General features: G+C 30.0%; 1 long non-coding RNA gene across 1 annotated transcript; it reads left to right on the top strand.

The window, feature by feature from the left end:
* Nucleotides 1–252: 252 nt before the first annotated feature.
* LOC129912179 (uncharacterized) lies at nucleotides 253–823 on the top strand. Its single transcript, XR_008771762.1, has 2 exons — nucleotides 253–467; nucleotides 535–823. It is a non-coding gene; the product is annotated as an uncharacterized LOC129912179 (long non-coding RNA).
* Nucleotides 824–18,357: the final 17,534 nt, after the last annotated feature.

The following is an 18,357-nucleotide window of genomic DNA, read 5'->3' on the forward strand; positions in this document are numbered from 1 at the left end:
TTCAACGAATGCAAAGCTTTGCATGTAAACATTTATAAAAATTATGTGATTGTGGGAATTTCCCTCTATGAAGATAATTATGTAGATTTTTGAAATTACCTATCAGTTCTAAGAAATAAATTATCGATCAGTAGATTGATATTTGTGTTGGTTTTTTTATTTATAAATAAATTAAACGCATTTTTTTTTATTTTGTTAAGTTATTTTTATTTTTAATTAGTCCTTGCTCTGAATTAAAACAATAAAAGCATTGAACTATGCTCACCCTTTATAGTTATGAAATAATAAACATTGTCAGTTGCAATCAATTCGCACGTAATTTCCAGATTTATGATGACAGTGCAAGCGTTTGCATTGTCGATGGGATCTTGCTCTGATAACGGGTTATCATTCAAAAGAGTATAAATACTCTTGATCAATATTTAAATTAGCACAATTAATTAGAGCTTCTCAAAGTATTCACACTGGTAAGAAAATACAAATTACAACTTTCATTTAAAAAAGTCAGTTTTTATAACAATCTTTTGAATTTAGCTCCAAAATGAAGTTTTTCTACTTCCTTGCCTTTTTTATTGTCATGGTCTCAATGGTTGAGTATGTCAAAACTGATTGCTGCAACTATGTGTATTTCCATGGAGAATATAGATGTCGTGATGGACCCTTGACCGAAGGTAGTTGCTGTGGACGAGGTCGTTGCAATATCTTCTGTTGTGACTGTGAAGGAGGCTGTAGATAAAATCGTCGATTTTTTCCTTACAATTTTTTTTTTAATTCCTGTGTTTTCAATCTGAAAATAAAATATTTGTGTTCTTAGAAGTTAAAACCAATTTTTTTACTTACCTAATTAAAAAAAAAAAATCTGATAAGACCAATATCATGTGACAAATCATACAACTTGACATGAATTATTTTTGGTTCTTGGATTTCTGAAAAAATGAAATGTTCATGCCAAATTCTAAACTACTCCTAAATTTTATTCTAAGAGAACGCGACATACATAGAGGTAGGTATGAGTAGCAGTGGCGGTATTATGGGATGGCGAACAGGGCAATTGCCCAGGGCCTCGAGCAGCAACTCAAACAAATTTTTAAAAATATAGGCCCTAAGTAATAGGCAAGAATTTAGCGAAAGCTCGATTTAAAATAAAATACAGTCAACTCCCTCTAAGTCGAACTCCCTGTAAGTCGAACTCCCTCTAAGTCGAATTTCCCTCTAAGTCGAACTTTTTCACCATTTTTAATGAACAATTTTAAAGAAAAAATATTAAATAAATCCCTCTAACTCGAATTTCCCTCTAACTCGAACCGATTTTGTGAAAATTCGACTTAGAGGGAGTCGACTGTATGTGTATATAGCTCATTTCAAAATTTAAAAAGTACTATGATATTAAAATCAACTTCGTTTAAATTCTTAATACCTTAATTTGTTTTATTTTTGGTCCTAGTCTGGTCCCAATTTCCAAAATTGTGCTATTTTTCAAAGTAAGAGCACTTACGAGAGAGTGAAAATTTCCCCACCCTGACAAATTTAGTCCCAAAAATTTGTTTGGGCAGAAAAATTAGTTTTGTATTCGTTTATTTTTTAAATCTTTCAATATTTTAAAACTTAAACGGAACTCATCAAACGACAAATGACTAAACCAAACAACCAGACCTACCTTCTTAGCACATCCTACTTATCAAGAAGGACAAAGAGCCTCGCAAAAACATGTCGCCCGGAGCCTTGCAATGGGTAAGACCGCCGCTGATGAGTGGAAAAAATTTGATTGGTTACTTTCATCCTGCCATTCTTAAGAAATCGGTGTTTTTAAAATATAGCCCACTTGTTATTTAATCAGTTTTTGTTTTTGAAGCTCTACATACGAATTATAGGCATCAAGTGTTTCAAGGCTCAGATTTTTAAGATATTTAATTTTGAAATTAAAAAAAAACTTGGTTTCTGGCATTAATTTGAAAACGTAAAACCCTCTTTAAATTGGATGGAAAATGAAAAGTTAAGAATTCAAACTATCAAAGTAATAAAAGTATAATAGTTATTAATTTTCCACACAAATTTGTTTGGGGAAAATATTTTTTTCTCATTTCCCTTAGGGCCTCAACTCCTGATGAAAAACATCACTTTTATTAAAGCACATTTGCAAGAATGGAAAAGGAACATACAATTTTCCGCCAAGTCCAAACGGCAAAGCATAGATGCTCTTTTTCAGTACCCTTCCTAAAAAAAAAGTTTTTATGTGGAGGCTATTATAATAATACACATGAACTGAACAGTTGCATTACCTACCAAAATAAACGATTCCTGTCTTATACCAATTTCTAAAAAAGCATAATTTTCTCTTAAACGGTTCCAACAATTTTGTTAACGAGCCAGTTTTTTTTACAATGTGAAATTTTTGATAAAAAAAAGTTTCTTTTTGAAAATAATTATAAATCGGTACACCTACTAAGCAACCGTTCTTTTTTTGATAGTTCTATTTTTCCAAATCGAATTGTTTATTTTTTTTAACTATAGTTTTTAGTGTACATTAATATGTATATTGCGGCCAGACTATGTCACTCAGCCCAGCCGCTTAACCACTCAATCGTTGTAGTACGATAAATTACAACAATACGAGCTTTTATATTCCACCTACCCGCGCTTCTTCTCCATTCCCCCACCTCAATATTCCAAATCAATTTATTTGAATAAATTCTTATAACGGTAGGAACAAAATGTAAGATTAAGAAATATTCACTTTAATATTATGAACATTTCATGTCAAAGGTTAGAAGTTCTAAGAAAGAAAAGAAAGAAAAAAAGAAAAAGAAGAATAAGAAAGAGTTGTAAATTGAAGGAGGTTTGTTATTGTTATTATTATTGTTATTGTTATTGTTATTTTTTTTTTTTTTTTTTTTTGTAATTGAAATTGTCCACTAAAATTGGTTTGTCCCATGGGACATTTGAGGTGGGACAAAGTACCACCTCATTTCGAAAAATGAGTACCTCATACAAACTCATTTTAAATTCGTGTCCTACCCATCACTAATTTCAATGGAAAAATTAAAAGGAACTCTTTCATTTCGAACTTTTAGATCAAGTTTGACCAATTCGTGCCCTTAATTTACAAGTTTGTCCAGTTTTTATTTCATATTTCAAGTTCATTTATGCGTGTGTTCCGTGTTATCATAAGGTACTAAATAGATTAAAGTTCCCCAGATTATAAAACAATAACAATATACATCTTATTTTGTTTTAAATGCACTTTGTCTGTTTAAAAATTGTAAACAGGGGAAATACAGTTATTTTAGATTGTTATAATCTTTTCACTCGTTCTATAAATACCGAAGGGATTCAAATATAATTACACAACTTAAAAATGGGAAACCGACGAAGTTACGAATACCAGAGTTACGGGCGACATAGTTACGAGCGTCTAAGTTACGCGAAACCGAAGTAACGAAAAACTAGAGTTACGAATTCTAAAGTTATGTTAAGCTATGACATGTGATTTTTGGGTTGGCAACAATTGCGAGGAACGATATTTAATTATGGAAATACAAACAAGAGAATAACATTTTTCTCATTGATCAGAACGAAATGAGTAAAGCGAAAATGGGTGTTATTTAATCTTGTAAAATTTTGATTGGATAGGTATAGATATACATAATGGTTTTGTTTTTGTTAGAAGATCGCAAAAACATTGAAATAGAAAAAAAAAACATAAGTATACTTATGTAAGTTTGGGGGACATAATTGAAATTAACTTCTTATTTGTCCAACTAATATTGCACCTACGTATCGATATTCTCTTATTTATGTTTCCATAATTCCATATCGTTCCTCGCAATTGTTGCCAACCCAAAAATCATATGTCATAGCTTAACATAACTTTAGAATTCGTAACTCTAGTTTTTCGTAACTTCGGTTTCGCGTAACTTTGACGGCCGTAATTCTGTCGCCCGTAACTCTGTTATTCGTAACTCCGTTACCATTTCGTTGAGTACGCTAAATCGGATTGCTGTAATGCAGTCTACTTTCTTGGAGAATACAGGTGCAATGATGGACCTTTAACCGAAGGATATTGCTGCGGTCGCGGCAGGTGTAATGTATTTTGCTGTGATTGTTCTGGCGGATGCAGATGAATAGAAATAAACGTGAAACAGTTAAACCGTTTGAAATATTACAGCTAAAACGATAACGCTTAAATACTTATCATTTTTATGTTTTCAATAAAATAAAATATTGTGTGTTAAAAAAAAAGTATTAATGTTTTAATGATTTTGTCAGAACAAATAACCTTTGATGATTATTGAGCTTAGTTTTTACTTCTCAATGAGAGTAAGATACTGTTTGAATGAAATAAAATTTCAGAGAGCAAGAAGTACAAAAAATAAATCAACAATAATTTTGATCATGTTTTTGTTTAAATTAACAAGAGCTTTTGATTCCTTTGTATTTGATTATGAAGGTAGAGCATTCTTTAGAAATTCTAATAATTTGTTCAAAAACTGTATATGGGTCAAAAGCAAACTTGGTTTTCTTAAATTTTTTTGATTTAAGTATATATTACAGCCATACCTGTATAGGGTTCTGATAAAAAATACCCAAAACAAGCAGAATTATGAAAGTAAAGCTACATTATTTATTTGGAAATATCGTTTTGACCATAATTTGACCATGAATTGATTTTTTTCCTTATGTCAAAAAGTAAAACAAAATATTTTTCAGATTAAATTGTAGTGTCGTCGATTTTCGATCATAATATAAAAAAAAAAATTAATCTAAATATACTCGAAAACAAGCATTCCTGGAATGTCTGTAAATTGGTAAACTTCCTAAAAAATCGATCTCTGGTAGGTTGGAAGGCAGGTTCAAACTTGAATTGGTAGGTTTTTTGGTCATATTAAAGAAAAAGAAGTGCACACACTATTTAACGCGGTATTCAAAGAGTAATACCTATGTACATTAGGGTGGGTCAAAAAATCGAAATTCTTTTTTTTGATTTGGTACTCCCAAAAATCGATTGCTAGACACCTCTAGGATATACACACTAAATATGAGCTCTTTATATTAATGGGAAGGTCCTCCGCTTTGCAATTTTCTATTTTTACATCAAGCTTCTACTAAAAAAAAATATTTTTTTTATTTATTGACTTTTTACCAAATTTCTTTTCATTTTCTTGTAGGAAATTGAACGCTCTACAAAAAAGGCCTTATACACTTTTTTCGGTTATCTAAATGTTGAATAGATATTTGGGGTCCAAAAATCGAGAAAATCTTTAAAAATTCGTTTTTTGTTCTTAATTTTGTAACAAATTGAAAAATTCTAATAATCAAATGCGCAAGACATATTCTTGTTGGAAATTGATTGCTCCACAAAAAAGGTCTTATTAACCCTTTTCATTAATCTAACCATTCTAAAGATATTCGAGGTCAAAGTTAAAAAAATTATAAAAACATTTTATATTATTAAAAATTTTCCAGTTCTCTGAAAATTCATTATTTGCAATTTAGCAAGATATATTCTTGTAGGGGCTTAAACGTTCTACTACGTTCTATTTCTTGGCATTAAATTGATTGCTTTAACCGTTTAGAAGATATTCGTATCCAAATCGCAATGCATACGGGTCGTAAGAAAACTATTGAAATCAGTGAGCATTGGTTTGGATACGAATATCTTCTAAACGGTTAAAGCAATCAATTTAATGCCAATGAATTTTTTGTAGAACTTTTAAGCCCTTACAAGAATATATCTTGCTAAATTGAAAATAATGAATTTTCAGTAAACTGGAAAATTTTTAAAAATATAAAATGTTTTTATAATTTTTTTTAACTTTGACTTCGAATATCTTTAGAATGGTTAGATTAATGAAAAAAGTTAATAAGACCATTTTTGTGGAGCAATCAATTTCCAACAAGAATATGTCTTGCGCTTTTGATTATTATAATTTTTCAATTTGTTACAAAATTAAGAACAAAAAACGAATTTTTAAAGATTTTCTCGATTTTTGGACCTCAAATACATATCTATTCAACTGTTAGATAAACGAAAAAAGTGTATAAGGCCTTTTTTGTAGAGCGTTCAATTTCCTACAAGAATATGAAAAGAAATTTGGTAAAAAGTCATTTAATAAAAAATTTTTTTTTTTTAGTAGAAGTTTGATGTAAAAATAGAAAATTGTAAAGCGGAGGACCTTCCCATTAATATAAAGAGCTCATATTTAGTGTGTATATTCAAGAGGTGTCTAGCAATCTATTTTTCGGAGTACCAAATGGGTTTACAATACAAAATCTATTTTTAGCATTGCTATATCTACAATGCACAAGAAGAAGGAAAACAAAAAAAAAATAGATTCAGACCTTCAGATTTTCTATAATATATTTTTCTTTTCAAGCACCAAAAAACATTTTTGTTCTCAACGTGATGATTTTTGAAACATATGCTATATAAATATAAAACTCAATTATTGCTTGGTAGGTTTTTGTATACCGAATTTGGTTGGATTTTTGGAAAAGTTTGTTAGGAATTTTTTCAATTTTCCAAAAAAAAAATACTTAAAATCAAAAAGAAAATTAAAATAAATTCCAGGATGACCACACTTCTTCCACGAAATCCTTTACAAATCTCAACGGAAAAATTTCACAAATTGCAAAATATAATCTGAAAGGCATGTAATGACAAAATAAACAACATAAACAAGCAAAACAACGTAGTGTCGCACTTATAAAGCAAAACTCTTAAATTTATTATTTTATATTCAACCAAAAGTATAATTTAAAAAAATAAAATGTTGGAAAATACTTTTTAGATTTTTTTAAACCAACATTTTTGTTTAAAAAAATTATTTTTGGTTTGATAAATAACACTGTGCAAGTCGAAATTCTTGACAGGCGCGCGAATAACTGTTTCGCCATATGACTAAAAACAGTGGAAAATTCTCAAAATAATTGAAAAAACTTTCAAAAAAAATTTTGTTCGAAGTCGTACCGATAAATCGAAAAACTAATGATGCCAATGGATTTCTCGGGTCCGAAATAGGGCGAAACAGTTAATCGCGCGCCTGTCTCAAAATTTTTTTTCAAAAACCTTGCACAGTGTAATTTTTGGTAGGGTAAAAGCGGGTGATATGGCGCGGCGGGTGAGATGGCGCACTTTAAATATCTTTTACATTTATTGCTCTAAAAATGTACGAAAAATATTTTTAGGTTTCTTTAAATATTTTAAATCGAAGTAGCCAGTAATCGTTTCTTTACCTGTGATACAAAAAATAAAAAAAAATTTCAAAGCAAATCATGTGATGATTTTTTTCGAATTTTTTTTTCGCCCTTTTTTTTTGTTCCGATATTTTGTGAGTCGTTGGGATCTTAGATGCCCTTGATACACCAATACATACAAGAAAGTATAAGTTATGCATTGCGTGTGAAATCTGAGCTCTAGTTCTATATGCTTTTTATGGGTGCTTACGAATATAAGTTATGCGCAAAAAGGTGAGATGGCGCAGTTTTTTGCGGGTGAAATGGCGCATTCCCTACTAGAATTTTTTAATTGAGTATAGTTTTAGCATGTGCCATATCACCCTCAAAATATTTTTTTAAGTAATTCAGCCAAGTTCAAATTTTATAAAAAAGACGACTAGTTGCTATCTATTATACAGCATGCATTGGTGCTTGACTCCTTCACATCGTTTAACCATTTTTGCAATGAATTTGGCAATAGAAACCTAAAACAAACTCATGCGCCATCTCACCCACCCTATAGGGGGAGATGGTTTTTTTTAAACCTTTTTTCTATATTAATTTAAAAATATAAATTTAAAATATAAAATTCTGTAAAACAAACGATACGTTGGATATTGAATATAGAACATTTTTGCATTGTTAGAAATATGAAATGTGGTTTACTTTGAAAAATATGACAAAAACAAAAAAGGTATGCCATCTCACCCGCTTTTACCCTATTTTCTTCAAAGGAGTTTTTAGAATAAAAATTAATTTTATATTTTTTATACTTTGTATTAAATTTCTTTAAAAATCTAATAATAATGTATAGTCTTAATTTTTTCATAAGAGCAAGTACGTGTGTGGAGGTGTGGCCCAGATTATTATTAACAAAATAAGTTAAAAGAAGAACAACGCGGGAGTCCTTCATTTTATCTATTTATTATTACCTACAAAGATTTCAAGATCTTCAGATTGATTTCAAAGTTCAATTACCTGAGTGAAGCGCGAAGATAATCGCATAATTCTCGCCTTGTCGTTTTAATCAGTTTATTTATACTTTGTTTGTTGTTTGGTTTGTATTCAATTTGCATCTGGATTTCCATATTACGTCCTCAGTTGGGTTTATTTTAATTACTAATAGGAATTGAAGGGAAAATTGGCAATCATTTTTGATAACCTTTGGGGTTAATTTTAAATATTTTGTTAATTTTCTGCGAGTATTTATTTATAGCATAGGTGATATTAATTCTAAAAATAGTACCAACAAAATAAGTGAATACATTTACATATATGACTTAGCTAATTTTGTTTGAATTAATGTATTGTAGGTATATGTAATTCTATGTAGGTATGTATGAATATTGGAAACAGTTCATACTTAATAAAATAGACTCTAACCCAGACCTTAATAAATTCATAAGAATTGATAAGAAATAGTCTAAAAATATTTTTGCACGTGATAGGTATAGTAAAACAAGAAAAATATTTTTGAATAAAATAAAAAAATACTTCTGAGTTTTAAACATTGATGCAGAATTTCACCCTTTTGGCAATTAAGGAAGACGTTGAAGTGGTACATGTCAGATTGATTCGATACTTTGAAATGTTGTATGAACATAGTCCAGTCAAAATGTATTCACATTCATATAAAAGTGGGAAGTTCTAGCCTAGTATTTTGTAGTGGCTAGCTGAATTTTTTTTTTTTTGTTTTTGGTTCTGAATAATTCGAATTGGATGTTTTCCAAGCTTGTTTCTTTCATTCTATATGACTACTCTGCTGAATTTCTCTAGTCTCTCTTTTGGTAAAAGTCTTAAAATTTGAATGATGCAATTCGTCAAGAAGATCAATAATTTTTTTTAATTTATCATAATTTTTAAATTGAGTATGAAAATATTGATGAAATGACTTAATTGCTTCAGATCCTTATTAATCCTTTAAAATAAAAGTTTAATCCGGAATCTAAAGATTTTCCCCCACAATTAATTAAATTGAAAATTCTCATGCCTCTACGTTGTATAAAAAAAAACAATGATTCATTTTCTCAATTCGGTGGCATTAATTCGACTCCCACTTCATATTATTGACCTCTGACAACCCGAACCATACCATCGACAATGAACCTTGCCTTACCCTCGTTAAAAAAGACAAAAATCTAGCTCTATCAGAATGAATGCGATGTGGAAATTTTAATTCAACACTAAGTGTGAGGGATAATTTCAACCGCACTAACGGGTCTTAGATGTGCTTTTTTTCACAGTTGTAGCTATATCACGAAAATTTACAAGGTCGTTGGTGACGGTCGGTGGCAGTGGTATGGTGCTGGTTGTGTGTCAAATACTATGCTCAAGGAATAGACACAATAGACCACCAAAACAATTAATCTTTAATTCCAAAGTAGATATTCTATTCAACTGGGATTGAACATACATAATTATACAACATAGAGGCATTTTAATTTCCAAGTGCAACATACAGTGGCTTACCAATTTTGGTTAATTCGTTCAGCTAAGACCCGAAGATCCAAATAACCCGTAAGGCACATAAAATGCTGAGGCTAGAATGAGAAATAAGCGAAATTACGATCGTGCATTTTTTTTTAATTGGACCGATTAGAATTAATGGCACATCATCTGAGTCTCAAGGAACACTCATGGGGAAAATTGTTGTCTAGGTTAGAACTTGGGCTTAAGACACGACAAAGTGGGGCGCGCGCGACGATGATGCTGAGGTGGTAGGTATATCCAATATACAAAATAGTGGTGAAGGTACATAGTTGGAATTGTATTTTTGTATTTTGTCAGTGGCCTGAAACGATTCCCAATTTTAGGAGTCGAGTTCACTTATTGCCAATAGTTCGTCGGTTAAAGAATATTGTTATCGCTTGAACCTTGTGCTTCTTTTAGTCGTTATGATGGCATTAATTCACTCTCAAGCAATGTGAGTACTATTTTTTTTTCTCGGTGTTGTATATTGCTTTTGAGATTGGGTAGTGAATAAGTATGTGGCATTCATTTAAGTTATTTGGAAACAAATTGATGATAAATCGTACATCACGTATAGACAACGAATTAACATTTGGAAATGGAGAAAACTTTTTATAATGATGTTGTTGAAAACTATTGTCTATTAACTATAAGAAGGCCAATGAAATAGTGTTTCAAGCAAATATTTTCTGAAAGATGTTCCAATAATGAACTGATAATAGAGACCATTCTTCAATTATTTTGAATAGTACTCAAATAGTGTGTACCTATCTAATAGGAAAATATTAAAAAGATTATAAAAATGTGTTTGTGAATAAATTGTATGTGAGTGTGAATAAATTGTATGGTCATTGAAAATTATACAATTCTTGACTTTCAAATTTAATAGAAAATGTTTGGTTCTGTTTTCGCAATTTAAAGTTAAAAAAGGGACTTTTTTAAGCATTTTTCTTGATTTATTTTATGAATAACTTTCTATCAATGCCCGAATTCAAAAGTAAAAAAAAACAAAAAATAAAATCCTGACATAGGTTTTCTAACATAAAATTGACTTGAAGAACAGTAATAAAAAAAATTTTTCGAGCGGTTCGTACGTACTTGCTCTTAAGTTCAAGTATTTTAGAATATTAAGAATTCATAAGAAACTGTTTTTAATTTATAATTTTATCATCAATTTTATGAAGAATATAAAAAAAGCATTCAAAATTGTTTTTAGAATTACGAAAACACAGTTTTAAATAGTTTCAATATGTTTCAATCTCCAAATGAAGTATGCCATTTGATGGCATGTATATAACAAAGAATTTTTGGAATTTTTTTTTAATTGTTAGATCCGGTTTTTTTTTTTAATAATAGCTGTGTTTTATTTTCCTCGTAATCCAGATCAGATTATTGTTTTTATTAGCTTTACAACAAAAGCTGGATTTTGTTTTGTTATTGTTTCGCAAATAAATTCAATGATCTGATCTGGATCACAGGAAACTAAAACACACCTAATATATTGTGTACCTAGGTATAAAAATTTTCAAATAGCTATGTTAAAAAAACAATTGCTATGCTGATTAAAGGAAATTATATTTTCAAATTTTTAAAGAATATCAATAAAATTCATTAAAAAAAAAGGATTTTTCAAAAATAAAAATTTAGATACATTATGTATTTTTAAAAAATCTTTAAGTTATATTTTCGGAAATTTGTCCTAACTCTTAAACTACGATTACAAAAATCTTTTTGTACAAAACCTTTTGTTGAAATCGGTTAAATGGTTAACGAGAAAGTCAAAAATCGTTAGAGCCTCTTTAAAAAAAAAAAAACATTTTCCATTTTGGGCAAACGGCAGGTACAGTTAATTTTGATCCTAAAAAAAGATATGAAATTGTGTACTTTGTTTCGGATCTATTCCAGTTAATCTGCTTCCAGTTTTATCTGGTAGTATTACCTAAGTGATGCTTCCTTTATAGATACGAGCCACACTGAACCAAATCCTTACGTAAATACAACGAAAAAATTCGTTGAGCCAACGAAAGTTTAATTAATTTTCAGCCGGTGAAAAATTTAATTGGCTCAACGAAATGGCTTTCATACGTTAATGAAGAACTTCATCAACTAACGAAAACTTTCGTATTTTAATGAAATTTTTCATACAAATTTTTGATCGAGAATTAATGAATTTTTTCATTACTTTACGAAATTTTTTCATCAATTTACGTAAAATTTAATTTAACTGCGATGATATTTTTCGTAAGCTAACGAATTTTTTCGTAAATTTTATGAATATTTTAATCAAATTACGAAAAATATTCATTAGCTTACGAAACTTTTCGTAAGCCTACGAAATTTTTCGTCCATTTTTCTTGCCTAAATTTTGGAATAAAAACCTAAAATAATTCATACAAAAGTGGAGCGGAGAGAAAATTTCTTACCATAAAAAAAAACATTTGTTATTTTGAATTTAAATTTTTAATTATCATAAATGAAATATACATTGAATAAAAAAATTAAATTAAATACACTGAAAATTTTGGAGATAAATGAATATTTTATATCGTCGAAGTATATGAGGAATTCTATCAGGGATTTGATGTCATCTCCTATGCCGATCAGGAATGGTTGGATCTTGGATGCTGGATGATCGGCTTTTGAGGTGTTCCAGCTGGTCATTGGGATGACATCTTTGGAATCTGAAAGAAAACAGAAAGAGAAAAATAAAATAAAGTAACAATTAGTATTACAAGAGACAAAAATATTTTTTTTACAAAATATAGGAAGCAATATTCCAATGGTACTTACCTACTATCTCATCGGTTATCCAATCTTCCTGGACTTCAGCACACATTTTTTTATTTATTCCGCGTGATAGGTCTTTGCATTTTCCGAGTTGAATATAAACTGTGCCTTCGAGAAATGCACACAAGGAACGAAAAAACAGCGTTCTATGTAGATATACATTTTTTGTTGGTCTACGTTTTTTTTTTTCGTAATGCAACGATTTATTTTCGTTAACTGATGTATTTTTTCATAAACCAATGTAAAATTTCATTAATCTATGAAGAATTTTCATAAACTGATGAAAATATTCATTAGTTGATGTTGAATTTCATAAGTTACGAAATGTCTACGTAATTACATTTTTTTTTTTTCGATAAAATGAGAATGAAATTTTTCGTTAAATGATGAATCTTTTCATTAAAATCGATTTTTGGGCTCTAAAAAGGGAGAAAAACTGTATGAAGCATTTTCATTAAGTGATGAAGGTTTTCATATTACGAAAAATTACATATTTTCGTTGAGCCAACGAAAGTTTCGTTGGGCCAACGAAAATTTAGTGTATGAAACTATTTTCGTACTTTTACGAAATTTATTATTTTCAGTGCAAGCATATGATATAGTATGATTTAAGGCCCATCAAACTTAAGCTAATAACAATTTATATTATATTAAGAGTATGATTCTATTGGGGAATAGAACTCATATAAGCTAAGCGTAAATGTTATTTCATATCTTTATTTTATTATAAATAAAACGTTTATTTTTAAAATCCATATCAAAGATCTTGTTCTTATAAACGAAGCTTGAGAATTCTTAACATCGCGATGCCACAAAAACGCAAGTTTAAATCAAAAGTATAGGTATATAACTTTCCGAATTTGGTCTTGGACAAAACAGAGTTTATCGGAGCAAAAAATCAAACAATAATCTTTTTTATCAAAAAACAAAACTGACTTCCATGGATCATGGTTTTTCTAATAGTTCCTATGGCTATAACTGAACAAAATTGAAATGGGACCACATTGCAGCCACCAGCTTTCCAATACAAAAAGAATTATCAAAATTGGTTCACTCAGTCCAAAGTTATAAGGTAACAAACATAAAAAAAAATTACAGGCGAATTGAATACCTCCTCCTTTTTGGAAGTCGGTAAAAATAGAAACTTTTGTTCGTAAAGAAATAAAAAAACAACAAACAAAATATCTGTTATTGTATTAAACTTTGTTTGGTTTCTTGTTCTGAAAAGCCTTGTTTTGCTGAAATAAAATTTCAATACTTTTCGTTTAAAGATCAACTTTGTAAATTCTTTTGAAAACTGCAATAACAGGACAAGTTTTCATAAGTTGGTCGTTAGGTATATTTCGTCACCATCACTGTAATCAAAATACAAACTTCAATCGAACGACATGGGCTTTTGTAAAAAGGCTAAGTTTTGAATTCACTTAATTTACAAAAGAACATAAATGATTAAATACAAAAGTCAACCTCTATAAATTGAAATTCTCAAATGTTCTATGAAACCCAAAATTTATATCCAATTCTAGGTCGTAATAAATAATATAGCAATTAAGGCTCTGCTTCCAAAATAAAACAAAAAAAACTTCTCTTAAAACTGTCATCAGATTATAAAACTACATTCCACAAAACCATTTGTCATCAAAAACAAAATAAAAATAAAACAAAAAAATAATAATAACCCACAGCTACTTATACCAAAATCAATGACCTAATCATTAAATTTAATAAGAAAAAAAAACTATCCATATAAAATATCAATAGAGTGACATATAGAATTGATTTATCGTCATTAATTTTTAATTTTCTACTGTCACAAGCGCAACCATACTGTCATCCAAATATTTAAGGTCTGGGATATTTCTCAATGCCAGAAATGGGAACAAAGATCACCTCAATTCTGACCCGTCAAAGGGTTTCTCGATACAATGTTCATATACGACATTATAAAGTTATTCACAAACAGAGATTTTAAATTACTGTGTAGCGCCAAAAGTCACGCGGCAGTCAAAAAGATACCCAAAATGCCAGAACTTCATCAAGATTCATTTCGTCATTTTGATTGACGACTTCAATTGAACGCTGATGGCATATTCGTCGCGTCGATGTTCGTCGGTCGTCGTGGTTGACGTCGTTCTTATTGTCTTCAGGTATAAATATTGTTTTGGCCTTGGTGTTTTTCGATGGAGTAACGAATGTGATTTTTGCAAAGGAGATTATGATACTTATTAGAAATCCTTAGCAAAGTTATTTTTGGAGACATGAGCTGATATTAGGAGGATTAGCCATTAACGAACTAATTGGTTCTTACATTTCGTTGGGTAACTTCTATTTAAACAAACATGGAGTCTTCAAAATATGGACTTTTAAACAATAACAACTAGGATAAGGTCCTTAACGGGTACTTTAAATATATATTAAGAAGAACTTATAACTGTTTGTTATTCATCCTAACCTCAAGCAATTATTTGTTATTAACGTCAACTAATTACTACTTTAATGCCTCTACACTCTTGAAAAAGGAGCCATGTAATTTTCTTTTTTGATTCCTCGGACCGTATTCTGCATTCACCTGTCCACTTCACTCTCTGTGTTGCAACTATAAGAAACTGTTATCAGTTCAAAGAGTGGACCCACGACTTCTGTAAAGCTGATGACTGCGTATGGCATGGTTTAGTATACTAAGTTGAATGCCGGCCATGCCTCGATGTGATTAACGTTTACACACACCGTGTTCTTGTGTGAGGTTGTGCGACGGCAGCACAGCAGCCACTTCTTGTAGCCAATGCAAAATTTGTCCTGCTTTATAGGGGCTGTCAATGAAGGATAAGTAGCTGTTCTGCCTTCGGCACTTGACTCTGGCCAAGATAACGACAAACAACGCAGACAAATGGGCTGCATGGACGGACACGAGATATTATAAGCGCGTTACACCATTGGACCAACAGTAGCTCTGATGTGATGCAACCTCTGATACATATCTATCTCATTTTTTTTTCTGGATTTTACATTTATGTGGTTTTAAGGAACTTTAAATGAAATTATGTTGAGATTGCTGTTGGACAGGTATTTCGTTAGTATTTTTATGTAACTACCAAAGATAACACAAAATTTTTAATAACTGATATTATGCGAATATATGCAGTTCTCGAATTCTTTTATTCTAAATAAAATAGACTTCTTTTGTTTAGTTTAGTTTAGTTTAGTTTAGATGTTAGGGGATGGGTGGTAGTTGAAGTTGATGATTTATTAAGAAAAAGTCATTCATATAAAAAATTAATCTTACCGGAACCATTTTTCCCATACAACATGGCCGGGGTATTTAGCAAAGCAGAAATTATTTCACAAATTTCATTATTGTATACACTCAAAATCATAAATAACTACACACCTATTTTATTATTTTTCCGATAACAAATATGTAGGGCCATTTAAAAACAGGAAAAATGTTCAAAATTCAATATAACACCTTTTTCTGTTTTAACCTGTTTTTAAAGATTTAAATCTTGTGGTATTAACTGGAAATGGGACACAACAAAATTTTATATCTTTAATTAAATATCTCTTTTCATAGCCGTAAAATTCGAAAGTACATTTAAAATTAAAGACAAAACAATTAAGCAAATTTGCAAATGCAGTAATCTGCCAAGGTCCGACTGCATGTCTGCTTTGTTCAAGCATACAAATGCTTTCGCAGTTGTCAAATTAGATGGTAGTTTCTTTACTTAATTTACGTTGGTAAGCGTTGTATTTTAATAAACATAATACATGAATTGTGCAAACCTAATTAAGTGGTGGAACAGAAATTCAGTTTATATTTTAATCTCGTTTGCTAGTTTGCCAAATATTTCGATTTTCACCTTAATGGAATTATCGTTTTTCGCTAAAGTGATTTGTTGTTCGCCACCAAATTTTAAATAAAAAAAACAAGCTATTGATAAACATGCATTTCACTTGGAAGAAAGATTTGAATATAGAGAATTCACCATGCGTGGACCAATTTCGGAATTTAGAAAAAGGAGAAGTGAAATCCACTTTTTCGGAAGAATTTTATTCGAACTCATAAAATTGTCAAGTATGAATATATATTTTTTCAATTTTTAACAGGCTTTCAATTTGTGAAAAGTCCTGCAAATTCCTCCTATTCCTGTTATAGATAGTAGCTTTAAGATCACAAAAACGGTATGCAATTTTTTTATTGGTACTTTCTTTCACAATACCTCGGAGGTTAAGTACTAGGTGCGTTTTTTTTTTTCAATGATATCCCCCAAGAGGGCTGACGGCTGATCCACATTGTTTGATATATCAAACGGTCGTATAAATTTATATAAAATTTCGCTCTTTCCTTGTTTTTGAGTTATAAATGCCAATATTCTGGAAACAATACATTTTCAATTTTTGTAAACTCAGTATAAATTTAAAGGATTTGCATCCAATCACACAGCTGATTCTTTTTCTTCAGTTTATGAAAATAGTATCGAAAATTGGCAAACTTGGAAATTTAAAACAGCTTTTCGGAAGAATTAAGATTTTTTAGTTATGTTTCCAAAACAGTGACAAAATATAGCTACATACACTACGCGTCAAGAATAAAGGCACACATTTTACAAAAGCAGATTTTTCGGTTTTGGACTTGATGAAGATGAAGAGCCAATAGATAAATTATTCAAAAACTAGTTGCCCGCTCTTAAGACTATGGCGAAAATGATCGCAAAATTTAACTTTTAGGTATCTTTTATCAATGAAATGTTTTCGAACAGAAATATGTATTAAAATATTTTCAAAGCCAATGGACCTTAGAGATTAGCTGATACTGATACTATGCTGTAGTTAAAAGAACCTTTCAAAGGGCTTAAGAAAGCATTTTTTCTCTAAGTTTATTTGTTACACCATTTAAATTAAAGAAAACAAAACACTGATGTATGTACTGTAAAATAAAAAGAAAAAAACAATCGCTGGAATCTTTTTTAATAGTAAAATAAATAGTTGAAAAAGAAAAAACACAACTTGTCACAAATTTAACATAGAGTCTTACATGGTAAAGTACTTTGCCACCAATCTAATGCAATTTTGTCACCTATTCTGTCCCATTGCATGTCTTTTGACTTCTATATATGCCTATCGGTTAAATAGACACCATCTCAATGACAAAAAAATATATATTGTCACTTAAGAGTAATTAAAGTAGAACCACAAAACTCAAGGCACAATGTCATTTACACGCATAACATACCTTTGTTTATCAAGTTTGCTGCTCAGCTCTTTTGTTTTAAAGTCTTTTGATTTGTTGTTCCTATACTTTGCCTCTGTGGTTTTATCCATTTTGCTCTATTTGAAATGTATAACACGAAAAGACCACAATTGCAATTGTGTGCCTTGTTTGCATGGACATTTTCTATGGATAAACTTTAAATGGCTTGTTGCCCTAATTTATTGCAAGCTAATTTGATATACTCACTCAGAGTGCATGCTCTGTGTGACAAAAAAAGAATTTATGTTTTAAATGACATTTTGAATGCTGACACTCTAGTTTTATTGTTTCTACAAAATAAACTTGAGGCAATATTGATTAAATAGAAATACAAATTTCGTGGGTGGGAAGTAAAAACTTGTGAGAAATTGTGTGCCATAATCATCAATGTAATTCATCATTTCTTATAAAACTTTCTATAAATTAATTAAGCCAATAGGCTTTCAAAAATAAAACGAAACCTAATAAAAAATGAAAAACAAACAATGTGTGGGTATTTAATGATTTTGATGAAGATGGTCACATTATATATGTATAGCAGCCATTAATCAAAATAATTTTTTACTCAATGAAAATTCACAAATCCACAACCCTATCAAAGAAACAGAATTTCAATTATTAATTTTTACTCTATCATA

Source organism: Episyrphus balteatus, chromosome 2, assembly GCF_945859705.1.
Source record: "Episyrphus balteatus chromosome 2, idEpiBalt1.1, whole genome shotgun sequence".
Lineage (NCBI taxonomy): Eukaryota > Metazoa > Arthropoda > Insecta > Diptera > Syrphidae > Episyrphus > Episyrphus balteatus.